The sequence below is a fragment of the Tupaia chinensis genome, unplaced genomic scaffold (assembly GCF_000334495.1).
Source record: "Tupaia chinensis unplaced genomic scaffold, TupChi_1.0 Scaffold000093_1, whole genome shotgun sequence".
Taxonomy (NCBI): domain Eukaryota; kingdom Metazoa; phylum Chordata; class Mammalia; order Scandentia; family Tupaiidae; genus Tupaia; species Tupaia belangeri.
The window spans coordinates 127,697-142,418 of record NW_006159555.1 but is presented as its reverse complement, the minus strand read 5'-3'; the positions used below and the strand labels follow the sequence as shown (position 1 = coordinate 142,418).

General features: G+C 35.9%; 1 long non-coding RNA gene across 1 annotated transcript in view; it reads left to right on the top strand.

The window, feature by feature from the left end:
* LOC102491231 (uncharacterized) overlaps window positions 1-12,401 on the top strand; it is a 55,320-nt gene extending 42,919 nt beyond the window's left edge. Inside the window, exons 2-3 of the long non-coding RNA XR_333768.1 lie at window positions 9,640-9,781; window positions 12,217-12,401. This is a non-coding gene — a long non-coding RNA (uncharacterized LOC102491231). The remainder of the gene's footprint in view (window positions 1-9,639; window positions 9,782-12,216) is intronic.
* The last annotated feature ends 2,321 nt before the right edge of the window (window positions 12,402-14,722 follow it).

Here is a 14,722-nt window from a genome sequence, read left to right as displayed (position 1 = left end):
TGTGGGTGGGAAGGGAATGGAGGACAATTGTGGACACCAGAGGTGGTGTGAGAGGAGGATGGGAAGGGACAGAGAGTCAGAACGATGGGTGGAAATAATTCTAGGAACTATAAATGGTAATTTTTTTATAATGTGCATGATTGAGTCACTGTGCAGTGTGTACTGGATGGGAGATCTCATTTTGTGTGTTGTGATGATGCTTAGGGAAGGAATGTAAATTGAGTTACAAAAAAAAAAAGTTTCAGGAAAATAAATATATCTATTCAATGACTGCAGTAGGATATGTAGCCCCAGCTAGGTGCTACTTTATAGGATGCGTAAAGTTAGATTTGTGTTCATGGAAATGTGTGTGTCACCTGTGTTTGCTATGAGGGTTTTTGGATTGATTAGGGTCTTTGGTGATTCAATAAAATGTGGGGGGAAAACAGTACAGAAAGCAAACATAGATACCAGAGACAGTGTGGGAGGAGAGTGGGAGATGGCAGAGGGTAAGAGATAGGGAATCAGGATGGGGGGAAAAAAAGCAAAATGTACAGAAAACAAGAAATGGAAGATCATTTGCTGACAATAACATATTTGTTGATGTGCTTGTTTGAGACAATATACAGTGTAATCTGGATGGAAAATCTCATTTTGTATGCTGTAATGATGTACAGTGAATGAATGCAAATAAATAAATTGAAATAAAAAAAACCTTGAAACTTATAGCATGAAATAATGGGTCATAGGAAAAGTCATGATGCATTTTTCTATGCAAAAATGCATCATGACTTTTCTGACAACCCAGTATTTTCATTTTCTATGTTGTATCTGCTAAACATTCTTGGTGGGTTTTGTTTGTTTGTTTTTATTTAATTAAACTTCTTTCTGAAGATCTTGTGTTAAACATGCTTGTAAGGAGACACTACCAATTTCTACCCATCCTTACAGCAATTCTTCTTGGCAGTTTAGTGGAAATGCACTAGCAAAGATAGGGTTCTCAATAACTAAGACCTGTGTATCTGAGAAAATGTATTTGAAATAAATACCTGAAGTGGGGACCTGAAGAAATATGTCTTAAAGTAAATTCAATTTAAAAGTTGAAATTTTTGAACTGTTTGAATACTTTTTCATATTAAAATTTTGTTATAGTTTTTACTTGCTTTTCATTTGTTTTACTTTCAAGAAAGACTTTAAAACCCTGAAAGATGAAAAGCCTTTCAAGCTAAGTATGATGTTTTTATGTGTCCTCAGAAATACCGAGAGCCTTGAGCTGACATACCCAATTGTTTAGGTCTGAACATAGCATATAAAGGAGAGTCATATACTTCATTTATTCTTAGGGTGAGCTTTTGAACCAGAACCAAATTTAAAACCCTTGGAGATATGCCCATCCATACAAAAGGCAGAAATATTGGCATATAGAAGTTAAAAATTTGCAAGATGGCACAATGCCTAGAGAAAAATAGAAAATCTGGGCTCATCCCCAACTCCATTGCTGACTTTCTGCATAACCTTGAGGCTTATCATTTAACTATTTTAAAACCTTGTTTTTCTCAACCCTATAATGTGATCCTTAAGAAACCAATTTATTGAACTCATATATACATGATTATAGAAGAATATAAGGATACACAAGAACCTAGTAACTTCGGCAACATTTGGGTAGAGCTCCTTGGTTGGTGAGTAACAGGGATATACTGAAGACATATTTTCTACTGTGTACTCTTTTACTCCTTTTGCATTTTGTACTCTGCACATGAGTTATTGAGAGAGGAAAAGGAAGACAGAAAGGAATAAAGGAGGGCAGAAGGATGGAAGGAAAGCAGAAAAGAAGAAAGGAAATCTTGGACGTATTTACATTTAAAGCTAATTCCAAGACTTTGACTAATTTATTTTATTCCCATCTTTTGGAAAAAAAAAGATATTTACATTATGGTGATGTGTCCGTAATATAATTTTGTGTGACTTATTTCACCTTATGTTTTAAATACTGCCTTGCTTATTTTATCAGTGTATTTTTTTTCTTATTATCCACTCTTAACCCAAGAAACTGGATAAACAGGTACACAGTAGTCTATGAAATGATCTCCAAGAAATAAACAGAAATGATATTGAATTATCTATTATTTGTTAATATAGAAACATCTGTTATCTTCCACTAAAATGGATAGGGCTTCCTGGCAGTTAAAAAGCTTGAGTGGGAAGTTAGAAATGTATTGCTTCTTCAGATCTCACCTTCTTGATTATGTCACTCTCCCTTGAGTACAAATTAACTGGTCAACTATTAAAGGTAGAGAGGAGAGGTAAATGGACACAAGGGATATTTACAAAGAAAACTTGACTAAATATTATAAATGAAAAGGGAGATGAATCAGCAAACGTGACCATGTTTTATGTTTGAATGCTGGGGTGAGGGGGGCGGATAGTAGTGCTTCTAGCAATGAGAAAAAGTAGGAGGTATTTTTTTTAAGGTTACTGATTCAGCTGGTAGCCTCAAAATTCACCTGGGTATGAGAAATATATGGTTACTTGGAAGGAATGATTGCAAGAAAAGAAGTCTTTTGGGGGCAAGAATTTTAATGTGTACAAGCCACTACACTTCAAAGATGAATACCAAATTTGAAATGTTGCTGCACTGAGGTTCACATGTGGTTGTGAGATACAAGCTCAGTCATCCTCAAGCTTTTGAAGAGGAAGCAACAGGGGGCAAATCAAGAAACACATCAAAGTGCCTTCTCTGAATTGCCAGGAAAAGGTGAAACTGCAAGTGGCTCTGTTAATAGTGCTCTGTGCACTGAGGCCACAGCCAGTGGATTGCTTGGAATACAAAGGGCTCTTCTCATTAACTTTCTGCCTCTTCTTTTGAAATCTCCCAGTGGGCAACAGAGTTCTGTCAATGAGTTTGCACCCTTATGCCTTCCCTGAGAACCACTGGCTGTGCAGTGACTGCAATTTTTTATGTTGATGCCTTACTAGGAGGAACTGTATTGTTGATACATTTTTCATGAACTTCCTTAAGAAATCTCCCAAATTTTATAGATGATCTTTGCATCCCATGTCCTCAGAAAAACTCCAAACCATCTCCGCCAGTTATAATATATGATCGTTGTAATATATCATGCCCTATTATTTCTGGTTCCTAGACTGTATAATACACATTTAAAAGTGCACTTAACTACGACATCCAGTGATGCGGCCATTTTAGATTTGGAACATTAAGCGCACAGTAAAATTTCACATGGGATGACCGGTGGACCTTTCCTGAAAACTGACAATGTGCTTCTCAGTGTACTATCACTGTCAAAATATTAACAAATAAACATGGACATTGTTTCTGCCCTGAAGAAACCTAGAGAAGGAGCACCAGAGGGTGGTGTAGTGGTTAAGGGACTGGACTCCCACGTAGCCAACTGCAGTTTGAGTCCTGAACCCAGCAGCTTAAAACGCACACCAGGCATATGGTGTGTGTGTGCCCAAAGTCCCGAGAGGTGAATGGGACAGAAGGGATTTCAGCACAGTCATCCTCCCTTAAGAGTGATTCCTCACTTTTGTCTCTCTGTCTCTCCAGTGAGCACACATGCTCTATAGCAAAAATCTCTCATAGTAAATAAATGAATAAATAAATAGCCCACAGGAGTTCTAACAAGGCAGTGACTGCTCCCCAGACATTCTATCAAACAGAAGGTTGCATGTGTTTTCTAACCAAACCAATGGTTGGATGTCAACTCCTTGATTGCTGTGTCTCTAATTTATGTCTTAATTCATTCACCTCATATCTCCTTCAAATCAGATTTTGAAATATTTGTGATCATATCAGATTCTTAATAGCAAAGAGAAAATCAGTAACTTCATATTGATTATAATATCAAAAAGGTTTTGTTTTTAAAAAAATAACAAAATCATGACTTTTAACTTTGGGCTTTTTCCCCACCAGTTCCAGAGTAATTGAATATTTTCTCTTTACTGATTTCCTTTGATCAAGCTGTATCTCCTAATGGAATGACCTTCCCTGTATTTGCCTGTAAGGCACAACCCCTAATCATCTTTCCAAAGCCAACTTCATTCTCATCCTTCACATGAGAATATTTGCTCCTGCACTTGTATTCTATTTTACCTTGAAAGACAAAAACACATTTATTAATTTTTTGCCAAAGTTAACAATTGCCTACTGAGCACTTTGTAATCATAATCAAAATGGCTTCCTCTTATTAATAAGAGTATAGTGGATTAATATATTTGAGCTTCACTGACTATTTTCCAAAAATCAGTGAGGATTATTATCAATTATCTCCAAAACCTGTAAATTGTATTTAATCAGGGAGCAGCAGAGGGCGTAATGGCTATGTCGTTGGACTCTCACGTAGTCCACCGTAGTTCGAGTCCCGGACCCTGTGGTTTAAACTCACACCAGGCATGTGTGCATGCGTGCCCAAGATCCCAAGAGGAGAATGGAAGAGAAAAGATTGTGGTGTGGTCATCCCCCCTTGGGGGTGATTTCTCGCTTTCTGTCTCTCTGTCTCTCTCTGTATTTCTGGTAAGTGCCTTACTAGGAGGAACTGTATTGTTGATACATTTTTCATGAACTTCCTTAAGAAATCTCCCAAATTTTATAGATGATCTTTGCATCCCATGTCCTCAGAAAAACTCCAAACCATCTCCGCCAGTTATAATATATGATCGTTGTAATATATCATGCCCTATTATTTCTGGTTCCTAGACTGTATAATACACATTTAAAAGTGCACTTAACTACGACATCCCGTGATGCGGCCATTTTAGATTTGGAACATTAAGCGCACAGTAAAATTTCACATGGGATGACCGGTGGACCTTTCCTGAAAACTGACAATGTGCTTCTCAGTGTACTATCACTGTCAAAATATTAACAAATAAACATGGACATTGTTTCTGCCCTGAAGAAACCTAGAGAAGAAGCACCAGAGGGTGGTGTAGTGGTTAAGGGACTGGACTCCCACGTAGCCAGCTGCAGTTTGAGCCCTGAACCCAGCAGCTTAAAACGCACACCAGGCATATGGTGTGTGTGTGCCCAAAGTCCCGAGAGGTGAATGGGACAGAAGGGATTTCAGCACAGTCATCCTCCCTTAAGAGTGATTCCTCACTTTTGTCTCTCTGTCTCTCCAGTGAGCACACATGCTCTATAGCAAAAATCTCTCATAGTAAATAAATGAATAAATAAATAGCCCACAGGAGTTCTAACAAGGCAGTGACTGCTCCCCAGACATTCTATCAAACAGAAGGTTGCATGTGTTTTCTAACCAAACCAATGGTTGGATGTCAACTCCTTGATTGCTGTGTCTCTAATTTATGTCTTAATTCATTCACCTCATATCTCCTTCAAATCAGATTTTGAAATATTTGTGATCATATCAGATTCTTAATAGCAAAGAGAAAATCAGTAACTTCATATTGATTATAATATCAAAAAGGTTTTGTTTTTAAAAAAATAACAAAATCATGACTTTTAACTTTGGGCTTTTTCCCCACCAGTTCCAGAGTAATTGAATATTTTCTCTTTACTGATTTCCTTTGATCAAGCTGTATCTCCTAATGGAATGACCTTCCCTGTATTTGCCTGTAAGGCACAACCCCTAATCATCTTTCCAAAGCCAACTTCATTCTCATCCTTCACATGAGAATATTTGCTCCTGCACTTGTATTCTATTTTACCTTGAAAGACAAAAACACATTTATTAATTTTTTGCCAAAGTTAACAATTGCCTACTGAGCACTTTGTAATCATAATCAAAATGGCTTCCTCTTATTAATAAGAGTATAGTGGATTAATATATTTGAGCTTCACTGACTATTTTCCAAAAATCAGTGAGGATTATTATCAATTATCTCCAAAACCTGTAAATTGTATTTAATCAGGGAGCAGCAGAGGGCGTAATGGCTATGTCGTTGGACTCTCACGTAGTCCACCGTAGTTCGAGTCCCGGACCCGGTGGTTTAAACTCACACCAGGCATGTGTGCATGCGTGCCCAAGATCCCAAGAGGAGAATGGAAGAGAAAAGATTGTGGTGTGGTCATCCCCCCTTGGGGGTGATTTCTCGCTTTCTGTCTCTCTGTCTCTCTCTGTATTTCTGGTAAGCACACATACCCTATAGAAAAAAATCTCTCAGGAAAAAAAAATTGTACTTAATCAGTGAAGGCTGGGATCAGCAGTTGGTCTAATGGTTATGTGGCTGGACTCCCATTTAGTCTTCTGCGGTTCAAGTCCCAGACCCAGGGGCTTAAACTCATGTCTGGTGCAAGTGTGTGTGTGCCCAAGATCCCAAGAGGAGAATGGAGGTGAAGGGATTGTGGCGTGGCCATCCCCCCAAGGGGTGATTTCTCGCTCTCTGTCTCTCTTTTTCTCTCTTTCTGGCGAGCATACAAACCCTATAGCAAAAAACCTTGATAGATTCATATACTTATTATTTCAACAGAACCCTAACCTCTTTCCTGGCTTTAAGTTTCAAGTAAAACTCATTAGCATTTCTTTGATTTATTAAAGTTAAAACTGCTTTTCTTGAAATTACCAGCTTAACTTGCTATTGAAAGTAGTTAGATTATTTAAGAAAATGGGGGAAAAGGAATGGAAAACAACTGTAGACACCAGAGATAGTGTAGGAGGATGGTGGGAAAGGGCACAGGGTCAGAAATGGGGTAAAATATCTATCTATCTATCTATCTATTAAATAATAATAATAATAAAGAAAAAATAATAAAGCTAAATAAAATAATTCTTTAAAAATATTTAAAAATATAAAATTCACTGTAAACCTAGTTTTATCTGTAGTCCCTATAATTTGGATCAAGAAATATGTTCAACACTTCCTAACTCACTTTCCTTCTGGTTCTGTTGACTTCTTAGCTTTTCCTAAGGCATTTCAGGAGTTCTACCTCAGGTGAAGGATAATTCTACATACCATACTGAGTTTCAATTGAACATCCATTAGAATGAGAAAAGGAAAGCTTTGTGTCCATAGGCATGGAATTTACTCTAAACCCTTTACTACAGCCCCAGGAGAGTATATTGCACACCTGTTTCCTCTAACTACAAGAGTGTGTTAAAAATTTGATAATCTATATCTACTCAAATGCCTATTAGCTACACTAGTAGAGTCCACACATTTTAAACTATAATAGGCTTTGATGCACAATATGCAAATCTTATTCTAACAAAACATAGCACACATTTGGATAGTCTGGTTTTTACCTTGAAAAGACTGTTTTTAAGCCTTTAAATGCAGGGATAGCATTAAAATTGGTCTGCTGTTGAATGTACTACATTCTTCACTGTCAACAACTTACATTATTGATTATTTAGATGTAATCCTTAGGGATTTAAAAAAATTAATAGGAAAAAGTAATCACTCTAGAATTTTTAGTATTACCTAAGCACACAGGGAATAGCAACATTTGGTGACTTTACATTACTTAAAGCTTTTAGTGTACTGCAGTGAGTAAAAATACTAGGAAGTGTTTACATATGTGTTTGTGAGAGAAAGAGAATGGGTTTGTATGATTGATTCTCAGTATTTCCCATGACTATGTCTTCCTGTTAGCATTTCCGCACTTTATTTCCATCTACGTCATATAGATCTTGATGAATGGCAATGAGATGATAAGATCATCTCATTTTCCAGGGAAGTGCTAGCAAAAATGCCAACCCATACTTTATAAAAAATATATTCTTTGTAGATTGGGTCACCCATTTGCCATAATACTTTGATGGTGACCATGACTACACTGTGTGAGTTAGACTGTCTAATATCGGCTCATCACATTCGATTCCTATTTACTTCAAGGAGATGCAAGAAACATTTTGCTTTAATAGTGAAAATGACAAAATACCATAGTCACAGAGGGCACTCTTCAATTTCTGCATTGGACGGAATATGTAAAAGATAATAAAACTCGTGGATTTCAGAAATTATGTAAGCTGTAGGAAAGAGAAGCAACAATATAGTACTTAAGCCAAATGATGAATAAGTTGATACATTCAACGTACATATGGAAGAAGAGGCAGAGTGGAAGGAGGAGGAGGAGGAAAGAAAACAAAGAAAAACAGCTGTTCAGAAAACAAAACAAAACTAATCTCCTTTTAGAAAATGAGAGCTATTTTAGAGCATATCAACAAATTACAAAGGAATTAGCTGGTCTTTTTTGAAAGCATAAAAACAGCCAAAATATCAACCACAAAAAAATTAAAGTAAACCAATATAATGTAGACCCCATTTCACAGAAAGAACTCCTTACAAATTTTAATAAGAAATTATGGCCCATTTCATGTTCAAATTAAACCCTACAAGTGAAGTCAAAGTACCAGCAGGTTGATAACCATTCATAAAGTAACAGTACATTCTAAACGAGTTCATATCCACTTTTACAGCCTTGGAAAGATAAAAATTTGCTGAATAATTTAATGTCCTAAAAATATTATCCATTAATCCACTGAGCAAAATGCTGTGTTTTACTGGTTCTAGTGTTTATGGTCAGCAGGCTTTAGTGATTATTTTGCCTCCATTTGTGAGTATTTGCAACTCTTACTATGTTTTACATATCTCCAACTTAAAAGGGAAGTATATGAGACAGCCTGTGGCCCCATGGTTAAGGTGGCTAGATCCCACATGGCAAGTCCTGGCATGCTGGCAGGTATATGTACATGCCCAACATATAGACATTGTATTGAGAACAAGAAAAGTATTAAGAAAAAGATAAATAAAACAAAGACACATTAAAGAGATGTTGAAAGTACCTATTATTATTTCCAGGTTTATTGGGCTAAAACCAAAAAATAAAATCTATATATTGAGGAGCAGTTGAAGTGGTACAGTGGTAAGACACTGTGCTCAGCAGGCTGGGACCACATGGGTACACAGCACGCGCCTGTAATCTCAACAACTTGGAGAGGCTGAGACAGAAGAATTGTGAGGTTGAAGCTGAACTGGGCAACATATTGAGACCCATTCGAAGAAAAAGTCTGATGAGGCTGTATGAAACTACAATCCCAGCAGGAAGGTAGAGACAAGAGGGTCATAATAGAGTAAGATCCTGTCTAAAAAAGAAATAGTATATTTTCAACATGTATAATATGAAGATTTGATATGCATTTACACTGTGGAATGATTACTACAACTAAATTAATCAACACATACATCACCATACATAGCTGCCCTTCTTATGTATGTGCGTGCGTGTGTGTACATGCATATATGTGGAGAGGACACTTAAGATCTATTCTCTTAGCAAATTTCCAGTAAACAGTATGTTGGGTCGTTGGAAAAGTCATGACACATTTTTTGCAACAGATGGCGCTAATTCATTTTTGGAAGTACTAGACTCATTTGCATCTATGTTTCTGCTATGTCATTTGATAGCTGACAGTTCTAGCTTTATTCTAAAAAAAAAATAAATAAGCGATTTGGTTGTGTTTTGGAGCTTTTACAACAAGTTGAAATGGAAGACCAAACTGTTTGTTTTTGCCATATTTCTATTTTGCTTTTATAAAGAGAAAAATGTGTGTCAATCTTGTGAAAAGTTGCATAAAGTTTACAGTGACAATGCTGTTAGTGAGTACAAGAACATCAGTGCCAACAATGGCTCATGAAATTCCCTGCTGGTAATTTTGATCTCAACGATGCCCCTAGGCCCAGGAGACCCACTGAGGTTGATGACAACAGAGTAAAGGCATCGATCTAATCAAACCCATGTTACACGACATGAGAGAGAGCAGAAACATCGAACATCCATCATTCAAGCGTTCACGACCACCTGAAGAAGCTGAGATAGGTAAGGAAGCTCACTATGGGTTCCTCGTGAACTCAAAGAAGTTCATTTGATAGTGTGTATAAACATCTGCGATATGCTCATTAAGCGGGAGGAAAACCATCCTTTCTTGAAGTGACTGATAAATGGTGTTGAGAAGTAGAACAGTATGTGCGTAAATGGTCCTTGTCCTCATGTGATGATTTACCTCAAACATCGAAAGTAGACATTCATCAGAGGAAGGTTATGCTCAGTGTGGTGGGATTTGAAAAGCATCATGTTTTTCAAGCTCCTACTAAGGAACCAAACAGTCCATTTGAATATGTGTTGTCAGCAACTGGACAGTTCGAATGAATCCATCATCCAGAAATGCCCAGAGCTCGTTGATCATAAAGTAGTTGTATTCATCACAACAACACAAGACCACACTCAAGTCTGAGCACCTGTCAAATATTATTGGAGCTTAGATGGGATATGTTGCCACACCCACCATACTCGCCTGACCCTGTGCCATCAGACTTGCACTTCTTTTACTTTCTTCAAAACCCCTTGTGTGGTATAACATTCAATTCAGATGAGACTGTAAATCAGCACTTTGTTCAGTTTTTTTGCTGATAAAGACAGGTCCTTCTATGAATGAGCAATTATGAAGTTCACTGAAAGATGGCTAAAGGTTTGCAATATATTATTGATTGATTTTTTTAATAAAAATAAATGACCATTGAAAAAACATAGAGAAAATACAGCATGGCTTTTTAGACAACCTAATAATATTATTGGCTACAGACTCCATGTTTTACATCATCTCTCCAAAACTTACTCGTCTCATAACTGTAAGTTGGTATACTTTTCTTAAGGTTTTTGCCATAGAGTGTGTGTGCTCTCCAGAGAGAGATAGACAGAGAGAAAATGAGAAATCACCCCCCACCCCCCATAGGGGATGGCCACACTGCAATCCCTTCTCCTCCACCATTTTCCTCTAGATATTTGAGCACACATACACACACTTGGTATGATTTTCAAGCCTCTAGGTCCAAGACTTGAACTGTGGTCAGCCATGTGCGAGTTCAGCACCTTAACCACTACATCACCTCCTGTCCCCAAAATCAGTATACTTGGACTAACATTTACCCATTTCTTTCATGATCCAGACTCAGTTAATCACTGTGTTCTCTGCTCCATTAGTTAGTAGTAATCTTTTTTAAGATTCCACATATAGTTGAGATCCTACAGTAGTTGTCTTCTATGTTTAGGTTATTTTGCTTAGCAAAATGTCCTCCAAGTTCATCCATACTGTCACAAATGGCAAGATTTCTTTTAAAAAAAGTTACTAATTTCAAAGAGCCATCCAATTACATACTTTTAGTAAGTTGTACAGTATGTGAATTATATCTTAATAAAATTGTTATTAAGAAACACCTAAGAATCTTTCCAAATATATTTAAAGTTATATATACAAGCATATATGCATTTGTGTGCATGTATATATGTAATCATGTAATATATAGTGTTTTTATGTAAAAAGAGAGAAAGCAGGGGGCAGGTACCCACTAGTAAACTAAGAGAATTCTCCAAGTTCAACTGACAAAAAGATTAAAAATATTGAGAGTAATTACTGACTTCTTAAAAAGGTTGTCAAGTGATTTCTCAAAAGCAATTATGGGAAAAAGAAGACAATGAGATGTTATCTTCAATATTCTGGGAGAAGGAGAACCAGCAGTTAGCGTAATGGCTATGTCACTGGATTCCCACGTAGTCAACCTCGGTTCGCGTCCCGGACCCGGTGGCTTAGAACTCACGCCCGGCGCGTGTGCGTGTGTGCCCAAGATCCCGAGAGGAGAATGGAGGAGAAGGGATTGCAGTGTGACCATTCCCCCTGGGGGGTGATTTCTCTCTTTCTGTCTCTATGTCTCTCTCTATCTGGAGAGCGCACACGCCCTATAGCGAAAACCTCTCAAAAAAAAATATTCTGGGAGAAGTAACCCTTAACCTTGGATTTTACATATATATCTATCTGTATAAAAGAAAAGCATAAAATCAATGCTCTGATTTCACCCAAAGTTTATTTCTCATCCTCCTGGGTACATAGATACATAGATTCTTTTCCCCTCACTTGCTTTTAATTGGATGAACTCATGTCTGAGTTCTGGGTAATTGACTATGGATAGGGATTATGTGTAATACTTCTTGGTATACTGCATGATTGAATGATAATTCATTTTTCTTTAAAGCTATGTATGTTCATCAAGTGAAGAACTTGGACAACTTAGTGGATGTCAGAGATGCAGGATACAAAGGAATATCCCAATGTACTCTAATAAATGGAAGGGTGCCTACTGAATTGCCCAAATCTACTTAATCTGAATGAGAAATAGATTTCTGTGGTATTAGTCATTGATAATTGTTTTGATTATTATAATATCACATAGTATAAAAACATTTTTCTTTATTCATGATAGATCACATGCACACATGAGCGTGAGAGAGAGAAAAGGAAGAAAGAACATGTAGAATCTGGAGCACGCATGCATGTTCCCAATGTATTTCAGGACAACCTGGCCGAGGTCTCCAACTGCAGCTGCCATCCAGGTTCTGGTTTCTCTTGAGCAGCATCATAGAGTTGGCCCAATAAAAACATTTTAGGACAAACAAAAACTGTGTTTATATTCAAAAGCCCCATAAAACTCGAAAAGATAAGTTTAAATTAGTATCATATACTCTCATATGAGAGCATATTTAATGAGATGGATGAATAATATAAAATTGGCATGATAAATATATTTAACAAAGTAAAGAAGCTATTAATAAAATAGAGCAAGAATATAAATCATAACAATAAATCTTGGTGGAAATATTCTTTGGAAAATATTATTGAAATAAATAAATCAATATATCAGAAATCAAAGACATATGAGGAAAATAGCAAGATTAATGAATACATGGACTAAGTTAAGTAAATAGAAAAATAACCAGTGATAATATAAAAGATATGAGGGCCATCCTCATCACACCCTAGCAGCTGAGTGATATGATATATTGAATTGAGAAAAATTCTATAGGGCAATAGAAAATTATGAAAATATGTCAAAATATAAAAAAAGATATAGATAGTATCTTCATTTAAAATATTTTTATGTTATAAGGTTGCTTTTATATAATTCTGTCTAGAAATATTTTCTTTTGGGGAGTTGTATTAGAGATATATGTTTTAACTTTTAATAAAAGTAAATGATTTTATACATTTTAGTATGATAATACTAAATATTTTAAACAAAGTCTTTTCTAAACCATCCAAATTATATTTACTATTCTACTACCTATCTGGGAGAAGTTTCCAAGGACCTGATGCCCTTTGGGGGCATGTGTGTGTGTGTGTGTGTGTGTGTGTGTGTCTACGTGTGTTTATTTTCACTGTTTTAAAGAAGGAGCAAGAACAATCTTGACTTTTGATTGGATGTTGAAAAGTACTCTGAAGTATAGGTAAATCCAATACAGATAGAACTTTACCAAAAATGCAACCGAATATTGAATACTCTGTTTTTGAATATCATTAAAAGTATAAACAGTGTAAGATACTTTGGAGAGCAAATTCTGAGATGAACTTTTGCTAACATATCTGAACAGACAGGAATACTCTAGAGCTCTTCAGGCAGAAGGAAAATGATCTCAGATATAAAAACAAGATTGTAAAAAGGTGTAGAAGGCAATAAGAACAGTATAGATATGTGGGAAAATATTAGTAAATATTTGCTTAAAAATAATTGTCTTTTATGAGGTGCAAACACACATAAGATAAAATTCATGATAATACAATAAAAGGTGGAAGGAGGTAAATAGAAATTTTTCAAGATCCTTAAATTGTCAGTAATGGATGAAAAGTCATATTTACTTTTCAAAGTAGACAATTTCAAAGATGCATATTTAGAATAATAACCAAAAGAATATCTGCATAAAATGTTAATAAAGGAAAATTGGTAGAGTATAATATTTTGATTAAACTAAAAATATGGCTAAAGAGGAAAAAAAAGCTCATGTAATAAATGAGTCAAACTGAAATATAATAAGATACTATATTTACATTTAAATGTATCTTTTTAAAAATTATTTTATTGAACTTTATTTATTTATTTTAATTTTACCAGAGAGGGTCAGAGAAAGAGAGAGAGTGAGAAAGCAAGCCTACAGGTCTGAGACTTGAACCACAGTCAAACACGTGGTAGTCCAGCACCTTTAACCACTGTGCCACCTGCCAGTCCCAGTATATCTTTATATTAAATATAAATGAGAAATATATACTAATAAAAGGCTGAGGGTTGCAACTTAAAAAAAATATGCTTCTTAAGGTATTACATCAAAAAGAGACATAATAAAGATGAAAATAAGAGAATAAAAATGGTATAAGGCAGGGCCACTCCTGTAGCTTACTGGTTAGGGAAGTTGTATTGCACATGGCTGACACTTGTTTGAAACCTGGCCCTGGTAGTTTGAAAAACATGCCAGGCGTGTAAGTGTCCAGAATCCCAACAGAATGGAAAAGTGAAGTGAAAGGGATTGTAGTATGACCACATTTCATTATGAGATGTTTTCTTCCTTTTCCTCTATCTCTCTCTGTCTCTATTTCTCTCTGGCAAATGTACATGCCTTATGGCAATCAAAAAGAAAATATCAAAAGGCAAATACTATCTAACAAAATTGCTAGTATAGTTTTACTAAGCTTCAAGTAGAAATAGAAGAACTTTGTACTTACAGATATCAAGAAATTATGACAATAATAGTGTGTTTCCACCAAAAAAGATGACCACAGGTGTTCCACCAAAAATATAACATAGTTCCACATGTATGTAGTCAATAATACAACTTCAAAATGATAAGGTAAAAAAGTAGCGAAACTAGCTTAACAAAGAAATAAATATACAACTGGAGTGTGTCTTTAACACATAAATCTGAATAGTTGCTAAATAGAAA